The following is a 19,337-nucleotide window of genomic DNA, read 5'->3' as shown; positions in this document are numbered from 1 at the left end:
CCCGCCCTTATTCTCGCCAACTTTCGCCACTTTCTCCCCACTCTTGATTCTGCTCACCACGTGTGCACTGTCTACCCTGTGCACATCTCATTCTCACTGCTGACCACTGTCCCTGTCTGATAACAACGGTCTCTCCAGTCAACAATCTGGTTTATTGGTCTATTCACAGCCACCCATAATTCTCTAGCAGTGCAACTCTTTCCAGTCCTCCCTTTTCTATGCTTCGTTCTTCCTTTTCGGCTCGTGCAGTGCTGCATGCCATGTCACCTCATTATGGTAAGAGAACAAGGACTCATGGTTCTGTATAGTTCTCAGTATACCAGAGAGTTCATCACCACACTACTTTTCTCTTTATTCCATTTCTTATTTTCCGGCCCATCATTCCGTCTTTTATTTTGGGCTTGTCACCGGAGATGGAGAATTTTTCCTTCAGGTGGGATATACTTTTGATGTTACTGCTTTGTCGGTGATACACGCTATGGGGGAGGAAGGATAGCTCAGGGGCAATGCGCTTGTCTTGGAACCCAGCGCAACACTGTTCGGGTCCCAATCCCGCACTTATAAACCACTCGTTGGTATTAAGCGTGTTGAACAATTATTCAAATACCTTCATGTCTAAAGAACTATCTGCACAGAACTTTCAGTCTTTTGAATAAATCTCCATAAAGTACATCACAAGTCTGCAGCATTCTTTCACCCACCCTTCAAAATAAATTAACTACCCACAAATAGCTTACCAGGGTATACCAAAAATTAATTTGTGCCATGGCTAGCTCTCCACAAGCTACTGCTAAAACCCTCTGTGACACACTCATATCATTCTTGAATCTATTATCAGCGCATTTGCATGGACGGGTATGATCGACCCTCCATTGAGGGAATGCTCACCCTTCCTGAAAGAGGTTGCACCAGTCTCGGAAGCTGAAGTTGTCAGGTTCACCAAATCCTTGATTTTTTGGGCCAGACTCCTGACCCTTGCAATTCCAATGTGCTGATAGTGGGTTACACACAGATGACACAACTCATAAATAATTCCATCTGTGAAGCATTCATCACCAAACAAAAGTAATAGACCACCAACACCCTTTTATTGAAAAAATCAAACACAGGCTGGCTTGGTCTGGGGTATAACATTGGCACAGGCATCAATTACAAAAGAGGCCCCCAGCCACAAACGGCAATTCATTCCTTTAGTGGCAGACTTTATGAGTAGTACCCAAGGAGGTATTTTTGGTAAAACATGTTCAAGTTGTGCGTTTTAAAGAATATTTGTTCAGTTACACTGGTCAAAATGACTAACTGCACAGAGAAGAAACTCATGAAATGGGCCGACTTTGGCCAAATTAAACAGGCCCACCGTTCAGGCATTGACCTATTGCCCTGCTGGCCAGTCCAAGCGTGAACGGTTCCATGTGTTACAATTGCTGCAAAAATGGCTGTGGACACAAAATATTGCGGCAAAAATGCTGTGGTTTTGCCGCCGCAGTCCATGTAAAGGATGCATGGGACACCCCCGCAATCTCCGGACCCATTACACCATTTAAAGGGAGCGGGGGACACCTCCGCAACCCCTGCTCCCCATAAATGGTGTAATGGGGTACACCTTTAACGGGTCAAACCACAGCATCTTTGCTGCGATTTTTTGTACTGGCGACATTTTTGCTGCGATTTTATCACTGCATACCGCTTGAACAGAGATATAGAACTTCCCACAAAGTACACGCCATTCTCAGGTCTTCCCTTCACCAAATTTGAAGTCTCTCCCCAACTTACTCTTCAGTTGGGGCAACATGGCCGCCGCATGGATGTTCATTACCGATTTTGCCTGAGTAATGGTACAAAGCAAATGATCTCAGTTTCAGCGAGAAGTCTCTCACTACCAGGGACTAAGGTCTATGAAGATTAGTTTGGTATCAGACATATAATTTTTGCCTGCTTCAAACGCACACACACCAGCATATCCCACCTCCATTTATATCACCTATCACCAACGTTGCATCCATGGGAACAGAGGGCGCAGTCACCTAAATATGTTTGCAAATCTTTTAGCTACCACAGAACAACAACTTCTTATGGAAAACAGTGATGTCAATGTCCTACACAGAGGGGATTTCAATGCAAACGCTGGCGAATCGGGCAACAGGCAAGAAGCATTCATGGAAACGGGCTACCTGGGGAGTTCCACCTTTAAGTACTCATTTCAGGAAGAAGGATTAAAACCACTTAACTGCGGAAGTGGCAGAGCCTACAATGATTTCTTATGGGAATTCAGGACAAACATACTCTCCCGTAGCACTTAATGGGTTAAAGATCTATGGATAGATCCGTGTTGCACTGGGATCCACCTAATAAGCACAGATAGGGCCTTTGAATCACACACACCTACAAATCTAGAAAGGCGAGCTCCATAATTGACTAGATCTTGCTAAGCACGCAACGTTGGTGCTGGTAAGCAAACTTGAAGATCAAGCTGAAATTGAAAAGGGACTCTCATGCCCTCACAGTTTCGGGGGATAGCTCAAGGGAAATGTGCTCACCTTGTAAGCAAGATGATACGGAGCACCACAGGTTCGATCCCCGGGTCTGCGCGCTTAGAAACCTCTAGGTATTAAGCGCTTTATAAATAACCTATCAAATCAAATCACACTGTCTAGAAAAGGGAACAGCAAATCCTTCCATTCGGAGCCAATGGTTTATGTAGAAAAAAGGAAGATATCAAAGAATATCGCCATAAAAGGGAAACCGGGTCGAAAGAGGGTGTTGTATCCTAAGGGGGAAGTTGTCCAGTTGATCTTGTGCATGCACGCTAGACACAGTGGCACAGCCTTTACTGCGAACAGAGAGCAAAAAACTCCCAAGGAACTGTAGTGAGCTATTGCAAAACACAAAAAGGTCATGGCTGGAAGGTTGGCCTTTCCTCTTCTGTAATGGCTTGGCAGGCAGAAAAACGATGGTCTGGAGGATTGCCAAGAGCCATACCCATGGGTCTGATTGGTTCAACACCTTGCAGCCATCACCTTTTCGTTTTGCTTAAATCACCCGGAGTGGGACGGGCATGCCAAGACGCGGGTCCCGAGTCTGCTGGGTCTAGAGACCCAACCTACTCCTCACTGATGACGCCCAGAGAAGCTGAACCATGTCTGTACATGCATGTGGTCTTGTGCAGAAGCTATGTGACGTGCAGTTTGGGCTGGACTGCCCCTTTTAGGGTGGGACCAGGCATGATTTGCATATGGTCTTTTCCCTTCTGTAATGGCTTGGGAGGCTCAAAAGGAATGGTCTTGAGGGTTGCCCAGAGCAATACCCATGGTTATGATTGATTTGAAACCTTCCAGGCATCACCTTTTGGTTGTGCTATAGAGAACTATTATCCTCTGTGGTGACACCGATCTCCCATGAAACTGGCAATAACAAGGAACAGAGACCCTTGGAAAAAGGAGAGTGCTGGTGCGACGAAGACTGTACGAAAATGAGAAGACCCTGAAGCAGGAAGTCAAGTGCAAACAGCCAAAGGGTGCAAACAAAAAAATCTGCGAAAGTGTTCTGAAGCATAAATATATATATCCTTTCAATCGTACATGGGATTGGTTTGCAGCAGCAACAATGGGAGATTCGAGACATATTTGGGGCCTCATTATAACTATTGCGGAATGGGTTTAACTGCGCCGTTAATGGTGCCGTCGCCGTTAAACCCATTCCGCAATATTACGAGGTTCCCTCGCGGGACCCGCTCTGGACGTCTGGTTTTACCAGACGTCCTTTGCGGGTCCTGCGAGGGAACCAGGGAGCTAAGAACGGGCCTGCTTGTAATGGGCCTGTTGTTAGCTCCCTCCCCATTCCCATTGAGCCCTATGGAGGCTGGAATGGGAATGGGAAAGGACCAGGCCCGGGTTCCCTGAAGGAGGAAATACCGGGCCCTCCATACTCGGAATGGCCCGGTATTTCCCCATTCAGGGAACCCGGACAACGGCGGTCATTCCGAGATTGGAGGTAAATACCAGGCTTTACCGGCATTGGCGCAAAGAACGAGTTTGATCTGGCCTCAGACCGCTAATTGCGGGCCATTACGACTTCGCGGGCACAAGCTTTGCGCCATGCCGGTAAAGCACTTAGCGACATGCCGCAAAAGGGCCCGTAAAACCCCTTAACGACATGATGCGTACCGTAAGTAACAATACCGCCATGGAAATAGCGGTGTCCGTAAATAACGGAGACCGTAAATTACAGACACCGCTAAATAACGGAACCGAAATATCATCATCGCACAGGAACGGGAAGGAGCATGGCGGCCATATTTAAAAACACAATCCATTGCCATCCTCATCAGGCAGCACCCTTGGGAGCATTCTGAACTACGGAAAAGGCCATCACACCCTGCAGGAATGCCAAAAGCCCCAAAGAAGTCAGCAGACCAGCTCCGCAAGCAGCGATTTAGCCCGGAAGAGCTGCAGGCCATGGTAGACACCCTGGAGGAGCACGCTGAAGTCGTGTTCAGCGGGGACATGTGCCGGGAGGAGGTGCTCCATAAAAAGAACATCTGGGCACAAGTTGCCCAAAGGGTGAGCACAGTAGGCACCACCCCCCACACTCCCAGGGACTGCCGCAAGCGGTGGGATGACTTGCGGATGAGGGTGCAGAGCATCCTCTCTGCCAACCGGAGTCAGGCACGGCAGACCGGAGGGGGCCCAAGTTCCCCCACGAAACTCATGGCATGGGAGGAGACATGCGCTGCACTGTTTGGGACCGCATCCATAGAGGGCGTTGGCGAAATGGAGTGTGGGGCACCGTCGTCTGCTGATGGAGGTGAGTGTCCAAAGTCAACACCGCCAATGGCAATTACATGATAAATACACACCCAAGGGCCGTCCAAGGCACCTTGTCATGGTGCCCTCCCCCCATCCAAATCTTGCTGAGCCAACTGCCACCCAAGCAAGTGCCAAGTGCAAGTACATAACGCACATCACACATAGTGCACAAACTGGCACATCCCATGATGCACACTGTGCAGCTGGGTTGGCATTGTGCGAGTCAGACTGCACAGTACCAGGCCAGGATGAGTGACTCCGACACCTGCGTACATATCAGACACATGTTGCAACGCCCAAAAGGCCACAAACCCCAAATGACTGAAATGTGAATGCAGCCATTAATGTAATTAGCGTCTCAAACAATCACTCATGCCGTCCCTCTCTTCTATCCCCACAGGCAGTGAGCATGAGAGCGAGGAGGCCGAGATGAGCCATCCCACCACCTCCAGGGGCAAAGGCAGGGTCCGCCCCATACCAGCCCAGAACAACACACCCACCCCGGCTCCTCCAAGGCCCATGGAGGGTGCACCACCCCCATCCCTCCCTGCATTGGCGCCTGCCACAATGCCCACCCCAAAGTCAGAGGAGTCGAGCATCGCTAGGGAGGTGGCAGCCACGGCCCCCATGGAAACCGTGGACAGCCCCTTGTCCATCTGTGGGGCGTCAGAGGAGGACTTCTACCCCACCGTCCACACCCCAGAGCCCAGCAATGTCCCCAGGTGTCGTGCAGTGACTCAGGGGAGCATGACAAACCTGGCCGATGTGCACGTGGTGAAGCACCGGGGGACGCCAATCCCGTGCCCAGTCCCCCAGTCGAGGCCCTGTCAGGGCATGTAAGCCCAATCCCATGCAGGGATGAAACCCCGTCACTGGATGCATTGCGTGTGGCACAGCTCACTGCCCTCATCACTCAGGTGATGGAAGACAACCGCCAGGGCAGGGTGGAGTGGCTAGACGAACTGAGGGCAATGCGTCAGGTGGTCACGGACAGTATGAGCATTGCAGATGCCCTTGAGGCTGCGCATCCCACTTAGCCACCTCAGCAAGAGGACACCCCCTCATCCAGTCGCTCTACCCCGGCAAGCCCACTGTGACGTTCTCTGCGTTCTCTGCGCCGCCGGGACATGCCTCCCCCGGGCCCCGGGATCATGGAGTAGTTGGCAGAGCTGCCACATGTGGCCTTGATGGTCAGCATGGGACTACTGTTGCGGAGTTGGGGTGGAGGGGGGTGGTGGGTGAGGGTTTGTTGCAGAGTTGTGGGGGACAGGGGGGGGTTGTTGCAGAGTTGGGGGAGGGGGGTGGGGTGGTGGAGGTAATGTTTACACTTATGCATTTAAATTTACAATACACTGTTGGTGTCGCAAACTTTAACCTGTGTGGACATTCATAATTGAGCATGTGTATTATGATGTCTGACAGTGCATGGTCTACAAGTATCCACACACCCAGTGCCCTGTGTGCCCATGTCATGCCACCCGCTGCTGACTTGTGTTTCGGTTTTGATGTCCAATCAATGTTTGCCACACGACATATCCCTCCTGTGCACCAGCTCCATGATGCTGTCTTGCCCCTTCCTCCTCCTCCTTCACTCCATCTTCATCTGGTGTTAGCAGTTGTCATGATGCCTACCTCCAAGGAGCCAGGTCCGACCCAGCAACCCCAGAGGCAGGCATCATTTCCCCCAGGGAAGTGCCAGCGGGCCCAAGCTGGGGCCCTTTGGACACAGTCCTGGCGCCTTAGGCGCCAGGCTCATGTTGGACCCCTGTCCTGGCGCCTTAGGCGCCAGGCTCATAAAGCTAGACATGTGTTCAAGTGTTTTAATGTGCACTTACCTGATGCAGACCATGCTGCTGCATCCAGGCCCTCTTGAGGCCTGAATGGAACTACTTTACCTGTGGGACTACTTTCCACCTGGGTGTGGTCGGGGAAGGATACATACCTGATCGGTGGAAGGATACATACCTGGAACTTCTTCCAAAGCTATTTAAACCACGCCCGATCAGCAACTCACGCTTCGCGTTGTTCTGCTCCTCGCAGCTGGACGCTCACCGTGTCAGCTCCTGCATCTGGACTTCAGCCACGCCTGTCAGCATCCTGGGTCACCTGCAAAGGGAGATAAGAGAAAATTGGTGAGAAAGAAGACCTTACCTGCTAAAGCTGCATCACGGAGACATCACACCGACGATCCTGAAAGGGAAGACATCATTCTTTAAAAGCACTTCGCTTCGATCGCTGCAACGCTGCATTTCACTCACCTTTCCTGGGCACCGCCATCTTCAGCAGCGATCATCCGGATCCGCAGCCACTTCCCAGAGCCTAGAGAGAAAAAGACAAGAACACAAGGTGAGAGAAGGAAGGGAATAGGAAAAGCTCAGTTTCCATCTAAGACTTACCTGTTGGGTCATTCCCATTTCATTTCGGGTCCTGCCGCTTCCTGGCATTCCGGACCCCGGCCCCTATGGGGAAAAAAGACAAAGACATTGAATGAGCGAATGCAAAGACATTACCCGAACGCTCATCCAGAACTTACCTGTCATTTACTGGAACTGCACGTTTCACTTCGGGTCGGTGCCATATCTCCGGCATTCCGAACCCCGGCCCCTAAGGGGAAAAAGACATAAGCGTTAGCGCTTGCTGCAATAAGACAATGAACATTATTATTAAGCTTGAACTTTTGAACTTGCAACAGAACTCTTACAGCGCCTTACCTGAATAGTCAAGCTTATTTGAACTCCCATCAAACCTCAATCCAGTGAAGTAACTGGGTTTCAACGCGCCCATGCATCAGAAGCAGGATGGAGAACTCATCCTTCCAGACCCTAAGGTGAGACTTCACGGGGAATTGTGGAAGGGTATCGTGGAGGGTTGGAAGGGAGTGGGAGGCTTGAGCATTATTCCGTCAGTAGGTAATACTCCCTTTTCACGCACAGGGGAATATTCCTGCGAGCCAGAGAAGTCAGAGTAGAGGGGCGCTTCCTGTCCATCTTCAGAGTCCTGCGCTTCACCATTGAAGAAGCATCAGCACTCGAAGCCGGACCTGCGCCTCCGTGGGAATCAGTTGAGCGTGACAGCAGTCCCATGTCAGGGGACAGGGCCACGTTCCAAGGGATGCACATTTTGTTCAGCTTTACACATGACATGGGGGTCTTGGACACCTACACATTGCAGTAGATGGGTCCCCCACCAGACCAGCTTTGGCAACTCATATGTGCCTTATGCAAGCCAAGTGGCTGCTTCATCTCCATGCATGCACGGGTATGGGCAGTATTGTAGGCCTCCTTGGGCCTGTTCTGTGGGTTTCTGACAGGGGTCCTGTACCATGGTGTCAAGGGACAGCCACCAACACCTGCATGTCTAGCCAATGAAGGTAAGTGTTTGGACTGTCATAGTGGAGAACTGAACTTGTCTTACATGGCAGCAGGTCATTGATGCCCATACGCACATGTCCATGGATGCATTTAGCCCATTCATGGCCCCAATATGTGTCCTGTACAATGGAATGCTGTAGGGGGGAGTGTCTTCGAGATGGTCTATGCACAATGGCACGCACATCTCGTGGTACCTGCTTCATAGATGCATGCAGCAGTCTTGAGGTTAGATCCATGAAGTGCTGTGTACTGTGTGATTCCGTAGTTGGGTGCGTTGGCTGTAGTCAGAGGCATATTCATCATACTGCTCTGATCCATACTATGGTGAATTCCACCACTCCTATGGGTGTGCCGAACCGGTGATGTGGTGTGGTATCCCTGCTGCCCTCAGTTCAATCCACTCCCAGGGATGACTCTCCGGTGTGGTGACATGCTGGAGGCAGCCACATTCTGCATATGCAGTGTGTCTTCCTATATGCCCTTATGGTGTGTGGGGGCCGCCAATGAGTGGTGCATGTGTTGTGGGATTTGGCCTTGTCACATGTTGGTTATCATGTGTTAGGTGTGTGCCTTACTCCATCAATGTGGGAATCTGTACTCATGTGCCGCTACACTGGATCTGTGGCACGGTGTTTGGTGGAGTGAACATCGTGCACTGGCTTCATCATTTCAACCCAGTTTGATTATGCAGGCACCCACCTCATGGCACCGATGCACTGGCATGGCACAGTCAGACGACTCACCAAGCAGCAGGCACGTCATCCTGCATGTCGCCCCATGCGGCAGGGTAGCGTGGAGTTCAGCTGGCCCATTGAGTCATGAGTTGGTCCTGGATGTCGGGCCCACTCATGTGCGATGTTCTTGCTTGTGTTGCATTCCGTCTGCAGGTTGGTGGAGTGGTATTGCTTGCGGTTGCGATACGCCCCCTGCATGCCATGCAGGTCCGCCTAATCCACGTGGGTGCAGTCAGGGGCACTCATGTAATTTGGCATGCCTGCCAATGCATGGGGGGTCAACTTTTGTGTCGTATATCTCCTGGGTAGTCCATGGTAGGGATTTGTAGCCCCTTATGTGCTTGAGGAGGTGATCCGGCACTTGGTTCTGCGTCCGTGAAATGGACGGTTGTGATATGCCATGCATGGGCCCCACTGAGTGCTGGTAGGTGCCTGTGGCATGGGTGTGGGGCAAAGGCACCGCCTTCAGTTGAGCGGGGATAGCGATGTGTATTTGTATGATGCTCACTTATCTCGTAATTTCTCAGGCCAACTATGGTGGTGATGGTGTCACAGTCAAGCTGGTAGAGGGTGTGTATCTGCTCACAGGTTCGCTTGAGGGACCGGACCTGATGTGTGGGAATGGGGGCTGCTGGGGTGGTGACGGAGGCTGCACTGGTGCTGCATGCTGGGCCTGTCTCACCCTCCTTCTCCCCCTGTGTCTCCTCAGTGGTGGGGCCTGGTGTTGTTGGTGTTGGTGTTGTTCTTGTGGTTGTGCCCTTGCAAGCAGGGCCTCCTGCTTCAAGTACTGCTACCACTATTGGTATCATCTTGGTGTGGGAGGGGGTGTGGTGTGTGGGTGTCGTCCTTTTGTGCTGTGGCAGACTCCATTGACTACACCTGTGCTGTTTGTGTGCACCTGTAGCTCTGGGAACTACTGCTCAGGATTCTTTACTCCTTCTCTGAGATGCCTGTATGTACTCCATGCCGGTATGGTACTTTACGGGCTTAAGGAGACCGTTATTTATGTGTGTGCGTTCCTTGTGATCAGCTCCTGTTTATGCCATGCCGCTAATATCGGCACGGTGTGTCACGCGCTCGACACGAGACCGCTATTTACTGCATCGTACTTTGTGGTGCCGTAAATAGCGGTCTGGTTGGTCGGAATGGGCCGCAGCGTTATATGATGCCGGTAATCACTTACCAGCATCATTTTTCCCTTTACTCCAACCTCGGAATGACCCCCACGGTTTTGGAGGCAGCCATGCCCTTATTAAGGGCATGGCTGCCTCCAAAGTCGTAATCTGGCCCTTGGAGTTTTACTGCCAGAGAGAAAGGTCCAAAATAAAGTCAAATCCAAGGTAAATTATCGGAAAACTTTTGGGAGACTCAATTGGTCAACCGTGTCAACCCAGTGGAAGTTACTGAAAAACCATCAGCAAGCACTGTATTTGTGGACGTGGCAAACCAAATCCAGAGCTCACATTTTATTGGCTGGTTTTCCGATGAAAACAACAATAGAAAAAGCTGATCTGAGAAGCCCATCACTCTAGTATGATGCCTGTAGAACTTTCTAGGTCACTGCAGGAGGTGTGGATTCCTATCTTAAGACATTGCTTTGCTGCATTTTTGATACCCCTATCTTCGTGGTCCGACCACTTTCTAAAAAAATGGCCAAGTGCCATCTATAAATCATGTAGACCTTTCAGCTTGAGCGACATTGACTGTAGGCTTTTAGCAGTAATTATCTTGAAGGGCCCACAGGAAGGGCTATCACCACTGTCAGCTGTAAGTGCTAATTTTGTCTGGTCGAATTGTGTCCTCATCCCATGTGAGAGTGAGTTTTGCTGTGGTTAGGCATGTCCTTGAGGTGTTACTGGGCAGCCAGCACGAGGCACTGCCCAAATGATTACAAAGTGCCCTCCCTGCATTCACATCCGCTCAAACATACAATGATTCTGTGAATTAGCATATTTGGCAACTTTGACCACAGCATGGCACAAGACAGTACATTCCACTGCATGCATACAGAGTAAAGTCTGTCCAGTATGCATGGACATTGCAGGAAAACTGTCACATTAAGTGGCCAGAGGGGCCCTAAACAGGGCCAAAGGAAGCTGAAAGGGCATCTGAGGTTATGCAACAAGCATCAAGCAATTTATTTGGTAATGGGTACTCCAATTAGTTCCTACCTGGATCGAGGTGGGGTTGAGGCTGTGCCTCTGCTTCCATGTGGGGGAGCATGAGTGTGGAGCACTGGATGTACCCCCTAACGCTTTCATCAGCACCTCCTCTGTCAGATGCTCATCAAGGATAAGGCACCCCTGAATCCCTCCCTCAGCCTCACCACCATCCTCCAATCTCCATTCTTGTCCCTTATCCCCGGCTGTTCTAGGAAATGGATGGACCACAAATGAGGGTTTCCACCAGGTGTCCAAGTCGTCCAAATCGCCACACACAGGAAGATCCACAAGTCATGTGCTCCGGTCACATGACCCAACCACTGTTGTTTTTAAGTAGCATGCAGGGAGCAAATGGGTAGGGTTGTTTGATAGGAGAGTGAGCTTAGGAAAAACAGATTTCTCGTGCTGGATGAATGGGAAAGGGGAGAGGGAAGTGGGAGGAGAAACAAGGGCTCCAAGGGGAGGGAAGGGAAGTGTGTTGCAGATACTAAGAGGGGGTGCAGCTTATGTGAGAGGGTGGAATGGTTGAGGGGAGATGAGGTAATCGAGAAGAGAAGGTGCAACATGTGAAAGGAAGAATGCAAGTGTAAAGGGGATGGGGAGTGCACGGTGGGACGTGGGTGAAGAGTGAGGGAGGTACCAGAAGATAGGGGGGAGAGCGTGGCACAAGTGGTGAAGGGGAAGGGGAGTTAAAAGGGAGAGGGGGTGAGACGGTGATAATGGATGGAAGGAGAGAAGGGAGTGAAGGAGAGAGGGGCAAAGGGGGTGAAACGTGGAGAAGGGGGGAAAAGGGAAAGAGGATGAAAGGAGAGTAAAAGGGATGAGGAAGTAAAGGGGAGAGAGGGTGAACAAGGTCATATGGTGAAAGCGACGTGAAAAGGGTTAGAGGGATGTGAAAGGGAGTTTAAGGGGAGAGAGTTTGAAAGGGATTGGAGAGTGGTGATGGGGTGAATGTTTGTGAAAGGAGAGTGAAAGGAACATGAAAAAGGGTTAAAGGCGAGGGAGGGGCATATGGGGTGAGAAGGTAGTCTGAGTGAAGGGGATACTGGGTGGAAAGGGAGAGAGGGTGAAAGGGGGGAAGGGGTGAAATGGATGAATGTGTGTGGAAGGTGGGGAAAGGTCAGAGGGGATGAAAGGAGAGAGTAGGCAAAAGGGGAGAGAGATGAGAGTGAGTAAAAGGGTTTAAGGTGGTAAGGTCGAAGGAAGAAAGGGGGAGTGGTGTGAAAGGGGTGAACGGGGAGGGAGGTGATAGGTGGGGTGTGAATTGGGGGATGGGGCAATGAGTGAAGGGGTGCAAGTGAAGAGGGGTGAACTGCTAGAGAAATTGGATAAAAAGGTGTTGACACGGGAGTGTTAAGGGGGCTAAAGGGTGCGGGGGTGAAAGTGGATAGAGGGTAAAGTGGACAAAAGAGGAGAGTTAGAGAAAGCAATGAAAGGAGGAGGAAGGGGTGAAAGTGTAGAGTGGCGTGAAAGGGTTGAGGGGGGGTATAAAACAAGGGAGGAGGGTGTCCGAGGGAGTGAGTGGGAGGGATAAGAGGCAGTGAGGGTTAGAGAGGGAATGGAAGTGGACGGTGTAAAAGGGGAGAGAGGGGGATAAAGGGGTGAGTTGTGAAATAGGTGAGGTGGGTGAAAGAGGAGAGAGGTCTGAAACTGGAGAGGGGTAAAACAGGGTGACAGGCGAGGCACGTGTTAAGGGGAGAGGATATGTATGGGGAGTGAACGTTGGAGAGGGGACTGAAGGACTTCCATGTTATGTAAGTATGACAGGTTCGTGTTTCATACCCGGTTAGATGTGCCCGGATGTGGCTTTCAACGGAGGACTCTTTAAGAGTTTTGAGTCTTAGAACGAGAGGGAGAGAGTGTGTATGCTCTTTGCACAGTGTAATGGATGAGCTGTGTTGTGTGGTTGTGGGAATTCTGTAGTAGCTCACATGTCTGTGTACTGTGTGGTGGATGCCTTCATTTTGCAGTATGTGTGGATAGGCAAGTGCACTGTGTGGTGGATGCCTTCATTTTGCAGTATGTGTGGATATGCATGTGCACTGTGTGGTGGATGCCTTCATTTTGCAGTATGTGTGGATAGGCATGTTTCCATGTGTGGTGGATGCCTTAATTTTTCAGTATGTGTAGATAGGCATTTGCACTGTGTGGTGGATGCCTTCATTTTGCAGTATGTGTGGATAGGCATGTGCTCTGTGTGGTGGATGCCTTCATTTTGCAGTATGTGTGGATAGGCATGTGCACTGTGTGGTGGATGCCTTCATTTTGCAGTATGTGTGGATAGGCATGTGCACTGTGTGATGGATGCCTTCATTTTGCAGTATGTGTGGATAGGCATGTGCACTGTGTGGTGGATGCCTTAATTTTTCAGTATGTGTAGATAGGCATGTGCACTGTGTGGTGGATGCCTTAATTTTTCAGTATGTGTAGATAGGCATGTGCTCTGTGTGGTGGATGCCTTCATTTTGCAGTATGTGTGATAGGCATGTGCACTGTGTAGTAGATGCTTTGGGCAATGTGTGTTATATCAAATCTGTTGTGTGGTATGTTAGTTGTGCGGTTTGTGCATTGTGTCCTCTTGTGGTATCCCAGTAACCTAACATGTCATAACATGTAAATGGTGAGGGTGGTGTATAGATTCTAGCCCCCCCCCCTAACAAGCTCTGTTTACTCTCACCACTGGGATGTGGAATTATGGACAACTCACAGAATATGAGAAAAATTGCTAATTTACACTCATAAATATTACCTTTCATCAAATGTCAATGTTGTTGAGTTGGCTTCATGAACATTAGCAAATAGCAGCTGCCTAGCGAACACTAGCTAGCATTAACATATATATTGTAATTACGCTTCCAACTATTCTCTAAAGACCTTTTTTAAATAGTCGGGTTTATAATAAAATGTTTGCCTCACAATAAAAAGTAAGTTCTTAGACTATTTTTCCTCATACGAAGTCACTCTTCCAGGTTAAATGCTTTCGTAGATGTTTTGGCGCTTCCAGAAAGCACCTCAGATTTCCAAGTGAACTTTTTTTTTATATAAATGCGTAGTTTACCGAGTGCAGCAATGTGTCAAGTCATCAATGCCCTGGCCCAAAGCCAGTGCCCTGCACGCGACCCAACTGACAGCTAGAGAAACTATCTGGCAAGCCAGAGTTTCATGCCTCACTCCTTCCACATGGATCACTAGTATAGTGATTTAAGGGAGCTTAGATATCACTCCTTCCACATGGATCACTAGTATAGTGATTTAAAGGATCTTAGACAAGATCCCATTTTGGCGCCACACTCCCTTGCAATGGGCCAGGTTTTATTTTCCTTCTTCTTTGCTGGTGGTGGTCTAGATAGCCATCTAGAATCGCTTTATGGTAGCACCAGCCCTGTCTATATGGGCACAAAGACCCAAGATAAATGCTAATTAAAACAAGCGTGCTGCATGCAAGTACAGTCATATCGGGTTCACAGCATTTACTCTAAATCCTCATAGTTTTGGAATATTCCACTCTTTCACCATTACTGTCTGCATAAACAAAAGGAATCTTTAAATGGGTCCAATGTGGGAGAGCGCATGTCCGGATGCAAACCAAGATGGCCGCCTAGTGTGTGTGCTCAGGCAACCCCATCCTCATCCGCAGGGGTTCTGTTGCTCCCCTGGTGCAAGCTGAGGACCAGCGATGCAGCCATAAGGAGGATCTACCGGGCTGCCAAGGATCCTCGAAACATTGAGACATGATGGGGCCTCATTACGACCCTGGCTTTAACCATGGCGCTATTAGCGCCATGGTTGACGCCGGTATTTTACCAACTCCGCCATGGTGAATGGCGGAATTACCGCCCCATTCCAAGGTTTGCGTGGGATTATTCCCCATTCACCATTGGCCCTTCCCCATTTTTGCCCCCATAGGGCTCAATGGGAATGGGGAAGGCGGTAATTACGGTACTGCAAATTGCGGTACCGTAATTACCTCGAAAGTCCCTTTGCGGGTTCCTTCCTTAACGGCTGGTAAAACCAGCCGTTAAGGTCGGGACCCGCAAAGGGAGCTCGTAATTAGGTGGTAAGGGTTTAACGGCGCTGACACCTTTTACAGCGCTGTTAACCCCTTACCGCCTGGGTCGTAATGAGGCCCCATGGTGCACTAGTGGAACTGCAGTGGGGGAACCTCAGGATCCGTGTTTAAGATGGTGACCAGAGAAGCCTTGAGAGCGTGGTGAGAGGAGCTGGGTCAAGATCGCCGGACAGTGGGCAGTGCAGAGCAGCGGGGACTCGGGAGCTGCAGTGTGACGATGGCTCCCAATGCATTGAAGATGAGGCACGCCATTGCGGCGCAAGTTAAGTCTTGAATAATAGGCGACTTGTCAAAGAACTCCTCTCACACTCCCCCTCCTGTGGTTTTAGGAGAAGCAGGGTAACAGGGAGAACCAGAGGGCCTCTAAAAGGACCATTATCGTGATGCCAGTTTACCGGTGGGGAAAATGGAGGAGGAACAGCAATTCATGTAAGCAGTCCACCATACCGATGATTTGGCACTCGCAGCCTCAGCAGTCCATCAGAATGGAGGAACGTGTTGTAAAGGAGTCTGTTGCTGAGGGAGGTGAGGAGCAAATTTCGCTGAGTGAAGACCTGAGAGGCGAAAAGCCTCGCTCTGGGAAGATTTGGGCCAAAAGAAATCATTGATGAGCTTCAGTCCACTGCTAAGGTCATCAATTCGGTCTTGCGGCCCTCAAACAGGACTTAATGACGAATACCTTAAGAGTGTACACCAATGAAACAGCTACCCAGGCACTTCAGAAGGATCTTAATACTGTGGGTGCTCGTCATCAAGACTATACAGATGTTACTGTGGTGGCTCTATGGCACCTGGAGGACTTGGAAAATCATCACATGGAGGACAATCTATGGGTAAAGGAAAGGTGCTGAGGGACATGATTTGGCCAACTGGATGCAGCAGCACTCAGACACGGTAGCCCAGGAGGCAGGTGGATGAAGCTTGCCTGGTTTTGGACTTGCAGCAGGATGAGGATAGTGGGACGGGACCTCGATTAGTTGACTTAGAGAGGAGGTCTCCTGGAAGATCTTAGAATAGGAATATGAAAGAATCTTCTTGTCCAAGCTCTGCATGATAACTCACATGAATCCATTGTTTCATCTCATTGGACAGGCCCTTGACTCTGTCTACAACGACTCCCAATATGGTGTTCCCACATCACCTATTTAACTAGGAGTGGTTCGACTGGTCTGGTGGAGGAGACACTTGCAAACTGCATCGGAGGCAAAGATATGTTGGTTGACTGGGGAGCTCATGGTCTTCTGTCTTGTCTAGAGTGATCCGATTATCCCTATAACAGTGGTTGGGAGATAGAGGCACATGGGTGTGAATGATGGAGGGATACATATTAACAGAACTTGAGGGCTACACAGAGAGTAGGGTCCTTCCCAGAGTTTGGAGTGGTGCTATTCTATCTGCTCAGGACACTAAGCCTCTAGTTTTCGAAATGGTAGACCCAGGTCCAACAGCTGAATTTACCTGTTGGGGAGATTAGATGTCTTGCTGCCAGGCCACTTTCCTCTTTGGACAGTGCTGCACCACCTGAAGGGTAAAATTTCCAGACCTATTTGGTTTCTTTTTTCCCCCAATGATGAAAGGCACTCTGGGAGAAGGCAATGACCACTCGTCTGGTAGTTTTAAACTCTGAATGGGAGGATCGGGGGGGGGGGGGGGTATTTTGTTGAGGATTAACGCACCTCCTCAACTGTTAGGTTTGTATTTGTATTGTAGCTCCTGTTGTGAACTTGATATTTAAATGGTTTGTTCTGCTTTCTTTCTGTGGGGTTAGGGTTCATCTAGGGCGTTAAGCAGAAGGAGAAGCATAGGTCAGGTTACACATACCACAGGATTAGTGACCTGTGGCGCACAACACAAACAGCCTGGGCGTTCTGGTGTTTAGAGCCGTGCCTGAAAAGGCAGCTTTCAGGGTTGTTTAAATGTGTGGGGCCTGAACACCCTATATAAAAGGATTGGGCTCTTCTGCCAGATGTAGGAACAAGGTGTTCAAGTGGCTATCATCGAGAGAGCTCATTTCCTTAATCAGCACACACACAGGCTTGAGTCGAAATGTTTTCTGACAAAGGAGGTGGGGATACTCATAGCATTGGATTTTCCATTCACCCTGACAGAGGAAACTGCTGATATAGAAGGCCGGCTACTGATTCTGAGGGGAAGGGCATCACAGTGGCCATGGTATGCGTGTCTAACAAGGACCAAAATAACTGCCTTCAGGTTTTTTTGCCTAGTATCCAGCAAGGGGCCTAATCATACTGACCAGAGATCTCAGTGTAGTCAGTCATGAACAGGGATATGAACAGATCTGGGGGCGACAGGTGGGGGCTCAATTAGCAAACTATGTTCTTAAGACTTTTGGTTCTGAAAGACACCTGCGGAAGATAATGGGGCTCTGAAATTTTTTTGGTTTTATTGACATGTTCATGGAACCTATTAGATAATTCATTATGGTAAAATAAACTATTTGAATTAAATTATAGATTCTATGCTAGTGCGATACCATTCATTTAACAACCCCTACTGATATAGTCCAACCCCACAGTTCAGGGCAAGAATTAGACAGTGCTTTGAAAACTCTAATTTAGTTAAAGAAAATTAAGTCAAATCCAAACAAAGGTTGTCTCCAGCTTTATGCCAGAAAAATCACCACATTATTACTAAATAACTGACAGCTTATGCACAAAAACAAAAATGGCATTCCTGCATGAATCTCAATAATACTATACAACCCCAGGCAGCTAATCTACAAAAATGAAATTGACATGTCTGCTTATATCTCACTAGTGTCAATACACACATACACTGCCACGCCTATGATTGTTTCTATCTAAGCAACACAGTGTACTTCAATTACAACATTGCAATTAATTGGCTGATGTGTTCACATGTATTTACATAGTAATTACAAAGACCATTTTTATAACCGCACTTGCAAAATACTTCAAAAAGTGGGATTTTCTCCAATATCTAAACAAGTATGGCATCAGAGAAACGTTACATTTACCAATGACATTTATATGCACATATCAACCCTAACCCCCCCTTACAATATGAGTGCTGGGTTATGAATGTATAAGCAATGTGCAGGTGATTTAAATGTAGCCAAGAACAAATTGCATCTGACTCCCACAGGTTTGGATTAGGGAAACAAGACTTTTAGGGAGTGTGCACAACATTGGTTTACCCAGTCAGAGAATGTTTCCTGATGTGATTGAATCGATACAGCTATCCCTCCCCTATCACTTCAAATACAAGTCCCCTTGGGCAGTTTCAGATAAGGAGTAGTGGGATTTCACCGTAATATGATACAATTTTGGCTGAGAAATAACACATCTCATCTCCCTTCCCATTTTCAATCTTTTAAAATTACCGATAGCTCTCACAGGCAGCATATTGTGCCGTAGTTCTCCATCAGACCATGCACCTTCATGACTGCAGGATCATCTTGAGTAAAACAGTGCCAGTTTTCCAGGAACGTACATGTTTTGGGAGAGCAATGTGTGTGTATAGGAAGTGAGCAGGACTTCCTTTAGGAGGAACTGGCCCTTGCCTGGATCTTCACAAAGGGTAAGGCAATGATTGGCTTAGTATGGATGTCCTTGTGTCGAACCGGATATTAAATTATGCCTCCTATTGTAAACGATTGTATTTATATTGGCCTACGCCAAGCTGCTTAAAATTGTACACGAATAACTCTCTACGGCAAGGTCTTGACCTTAGAAATTGATGTAAGCCGCCATCTTGAATCAAGCCTCCATTTTAGGTTAGAACCGCCATTTTGGGGTTTTGTACAAAGTCACCCTGTAATCTCAAATTGCCGTCTCGTGTGCTCTTGTTCTTGCCTTAACCTCTTCAACCTCTGTAGGAGAGTTAATGTCCAACCTGCCTTCAGGCTACATGTTAGGGTCATGTAGACCTTGTCCTTTGTTGACCTCGGGAGCAGGGGATTACTTGAATCAGCAATGTTAAACTACAAGTATACAAGAACAGTAATGCTATCCGAACATAATATGCGAAACATTTGTTTGGTCTGTATTAAAATAATATGTAAAGAGTGTAAACATTAAATTAAAGAATAATGGATTGTGTTAGTAAATATATTCAAAAGTAAACCACATGCACGAGATATGTAAATTAGGAAAGTGAACCTGGCGCGACCCTAGCCCAATGTATTATTACCTTGTAAGGGGCTGGACATAATT

This window comes from Ambystoma mexicanum, chromosome 7p, assembly GCF_040938575.1.
Source record: "Ambystoma mexicanum isolate Mex_15411 chromosome 7p, UKY_AmexF1_1, whole genome shotgun sequence".
Taxonomy (NCBI): Eukaryota; Metazoa; Chordata; class Amphibia; order Caudata; family Ambystomatidae; genus Ambystoma; species Ambystoma mexicanum.
The sequence above is the reverse complement of the archived record's forward strand: the minus strand, read 5'-3'. Positions refer to the sequence as shown.